Raw genomic sequence first — 4,522 nt, 5'->3', positions numbered from 1 at the left:
AGCCGTCTAGATACTAACTACGGACCCGAAGGTCTACAAAGAACTACTCACGCATCATCGGAGAAGCACCAATGGAAGTGGTGAACCCCTCCATGATGGTGTCTAGACTGGATCTCATGGTTCTGGACTCTGCGGCGGCTGGAATTGATTTTCGTCGACTCTCCTAGGGTTTCTGGAATATTGGGGTATTTATAGAGAAAAGAGGCGGTTCAAGAGGCACCCGAGGTGGGCACAACCCACCAGGGCGCTCCTGGGCCTCCTAGCGCGCCCTAGTGGGTTGTGCTCCCCTCGGAGCACCCCCCAGGTGCTTCTTCGGCCCATTGGTTGTCTTCTGTTCCAAAAAAAATCTCCAAAAAGTTTTGTTGCGTTTGGACTCCGTTTGGTATTGATTTCCTACGATGTAAAAAACATGCAGAAAACAACAACTGGCACTTGGCACTATGTCAATAGGTTAGTAACAAAAAATGATATAAAATGATTATAAAACATCTAAGATTGATAATATAACAACATGGAACAATCAAAAATGATAGATACGTTGGAGACGTATCAGCATCCCCAAGCTTAATTCCTGCTTGTCCTCAAGTAGGTAAATGATAAAAATAGAATTTTTGATGTGGAATGTTGCCACATGTCATATCATATTCTTTTCTTTATAGCATGGACAATTGGACTTTTATATTGTTCAAAGCAATAGTCTAGTTATGACATGATAATTTAAATACTCAAGCATGCCAACAAGCAACCATATCTTTCAAAATATCAATGCTAAAATAAACTATCACTAGCCCATTATGCTCAATCATTGATCCATTTATGAAACACACTCGCATATTAACTACACCCATGCTCAAGTACGGTCATAGTGCCTCCTAGTTGGTGCTTTATAAGAGAAGATGGAGACTCAAATTCAAAAGAAAGATTGCATAAAGTAAAAGAAAGACCCTTCACGGAGGAAAGTAGGTATTTGTAGAGGTGCCAAAGCTCAAAGATAAAATTGAGAGATAAAAACATTTTGAGAGGCATACTTTCCCACCAACGAAAACGACTTAGAGTTCCCAACACTTTCCATCACTACTAGGAAAAGGCCTACTAATGCCGCACCAGTTTTGTCTACTAATGGCGCATCACTGGTGCGCCATTAGTAGCACGCATACTAATGGCGCATCACTGGTGCGCCATTAGTAGCACGCATACTAATGGCGCACGCATACAATGCGCCATTAGTATATAACACCATGCACCATTAGTGTGCCTCCCAGGGGCCATATTTAACCATGTGCTTTGGCACACTAATGGCGCACTGTGGATAGATGCGCCATTAGTATACTTGGCATACTAATGGCGCACTCTGTCTTGATGCGCCATTAGTATCCTTTGGCATACTAATGGCGCACTCTGTCTTGATGCGCCATTAGTATCCTTTGGCATACTAATGGCGCACCTTGTGGTGATGCGCCATTAGTATGAATATTTGGTTTTTTTTACTTTTCTGATTTTTGCACAGGTTACAAAATATATTATTTGACAGAATATAGACAGTAGCACACAGCAACAGCAGATTCATCGAATACAATAGAAGATTAGTCTCCGAATACAATTCATCATATTAGTCTCCGAATTCAAAAGACCGAACAAAGATAAAACATTACAAGTCTCGAGACCGCGAGTATCGAGTTTGTCCTCACATTACAAGTCGATATCAATCATCTAAACTACCATCACATAGAAGAGAGCTGCGGTCATCACGATGAGCATCATCACGATCAAACTGGTCTTCATCCGGTTCCTCCAACGCTCCCTCCTCTCTCCCGCTAGATAGCGGGCGTATCTAGATTTGGCCTCCGCCCTAGTGGTGTACCCTTTGTAACTGTTACCGCTGAAATGGTGAACCTGTCTCCGACACTCCTGCCAGTCGTCGTAGACTCCGGGAACCTTACCCTTGTACACGACATACGACGGCATCTCTATGCACAAGCCAAACAACAGACAATACATACATAAGCAATATATAAGTATGCAACAAAAGGATCGGAAGAGAAAAGCAAGACATTAATAGCACGATTCATGGTCCTACTAATAAATAGCATCGATTACATCTAAGTTGAACGACTGTCCAAACCAAAGAGACATACAATTCATTAAAGTTTAATTACAACATGAGCCAATCAATGTTTCAGAACTACACATCACTACTTTCGACTCGACTCATGGACAGGAGCGTGGATGAAGCCGCCGTCTGTCGTGATGGTCATGAAATCGCGGGTGTTGTCAGCCTGCATTTGTAGCATTCCGTCTATCTCAATGTTGGATGGTTGATATCTGAGGAAGAACTGCCCCGAGGTATGAAGGACATCTTGATGGATGATGTTCGCAAACTCCGACTGGATGGGAAAGAATTCTTGTCTGATGTCCGCGTCCTAGATTGCTGACAAGCTTGCGGCCCAATCTTTGAGATTATTTGGTAGCAGAAGTTGATGATGGTCCCTTACGATCGCCCGCATGTGATGGAGGGCGTAGTAGGCATCCTTCTGCCCGCCAGGCGGCTGCTTGACGCAGCAAAACGTCGTATTGTGGGTCAACACGTGCTTGCCGTACTTACGAACTGCCCTGATGAAGGTGCCTCCAGATTTGGCGTAGCCAGGGAGAACATCATCAAGAACTTTCTTGATATTTGTGTAGTCTATCTTGGAGTTACGGTTCGGGTCGAAATACGTGGCCATGGAATATTTCGGGCTTAAGAGGATGAGTGTGCAGTGTGTGTCACTGCACAAAACACGGAATGTTAGGAAAAAAAGAACGATCGAAATCTAAGAAATCATATGTTACGGGGCAGTTAAGGGATGACTTACTCGGGAAAGTAAGGCACAAGGAAGTTATACTTATCTGGGTTTGCCAGAATGATGTCTTCGAGGTGTGAACTCGCGACTTGGCGGTCCCCAGCGCTGCTCAAGAGCTTGGCACGCATGTAGAAGGGGTCGATGATCACGATGTCCGGGGTCTTGTCTCTAATGATCCGCATCTCCATACTCAGCGAAAACAGCCGAACAAAGGTGTAGTGTAGCGGATGAAGGTTGAACATAGCAAAGATGTCATCAAACCGCAGGACGATCGTACCCCCGATGGTGCCATCCACAAAGCCCTTGCCCTCTGGCACCTTAGCCACAAAAACCGGGTATGCCACATCATTCTCTCTGAGACGCTGCTTCTCCAAAGAAAGAACACTGTCGTGCAGACTCCGCATAGCACCGGTTGCAGCATTGAGCATATTTATCAGTAGCATCGCCCTAGCCGCCACATGCACCCTCCTCGAGATATCCTTAGGTGAAGGTGTCCCGTCCTGAGCACGGATCATACTCGGTGCCGGCTGGCTCGCACCGGCGGCCTTTTTAGTCAGCCGTTTCCGGCCCTTCTTCTTGATCTGCTGTAATGGGACCGAGTTCTGCTCACAGACCGCCTTCTTGAGCGTGTTGGGGATGATAATATTTGGCACCTCTGCTATCTGAGGCTCGGTGAAGGCGGCAGCTGGAGGCGTCTCCTGAGAACTGAACGCTAGACGGCGCTTGTTGCAATTGGGTTTCTCCGCCGTACCAGCTAGATCGCGGTCGTCTTGTTTGGGTTCTTGAGAAGGAGGCCCGCAGAACTCGTCACCGTACCCATGTTCGACAAAGTACTTATCGACGTTGGTAAATGTACCATCGTCGTTGTCGTCGTCCGGATCCTGTGCCATATGCATGTCCGGATCCTGTGCCATAGGGATGTCCGGCATGTCCGGTAGCGTTGCGGCGTTCTTGCCATGGCTTGGCGCTGGCACGACTGGCGATCTTGTCTGTGGGGTGGTGTCCCCCGCCCCCAAACGAATCTGGCTCTTCGGCCAAAGCAGGGGCCAGCTTACGCAGGCGCTGAGGGTCATCTCATCTTCTTCGTCGGCCCCAGCGGGTCGAATCGGAGGTAACAACTCGTCGCAGCCTGGCAGCACCCGAACCACTTCAACCCTATACATTGTGGGTGGCATCGGATTACCGTGGAACACGGGGTTGCCCGGTTGAACGATTCTACCCTTGGCGACATCGACCAACTCGCCGCCCACGAAGTGCAGGAGAGTGCAAGGAACGTTGGTGGCGCCCTGCGAAAACATGTAGGGTGTCAGGGATGCCCAGTCAAAGGCAAGGAGATGAAGTCCTTGGCCGAGAGGCTTAGTTACCGTGATGCCGTCGAGCTCAGCTAATGTCAAGGCACCGCCAACGGCGGGTGTGCAACTGACAGAGGGGCCTCTTGCTGGCGAGGTGCCAGCCGGCGTACACCCGGGTGCATTAAGCTCCAATGCCGGCGTCGGAGACACCAATACCGCCGCCGCCGGAGACACCAATGGCGTCACCGCCGTAGACACCAATACAGCCGCCGCCGGAGACACCAAGGGCGCCGCCTGCGCGTTGTGTGAGTTGCTGGCCATGAAGCTGGGTATCGGGGGCGGCCCCTGTTGGCCACCCGCAATCCACGTCGTTATCCCATGAATCAAGGT

Source organism: Triticum urartu, chromosome 6A (assembly GCF_056163025.1).
Source record: "Triticum urartu cultivar PI428250 chromosome 6A, HENAU_Tu73, whole genome shotgun sequence".
NCBI lineage: Eukaryota > Viridiplantae > Streptophyta > Magnoliopsida > Poales > Poaceae > Triticum > Triticum urartu.
The sequence above is the reverse complement of the archived record's forward strand: the minus strand, read 5'-3'. Positions refer to the sequence as shown.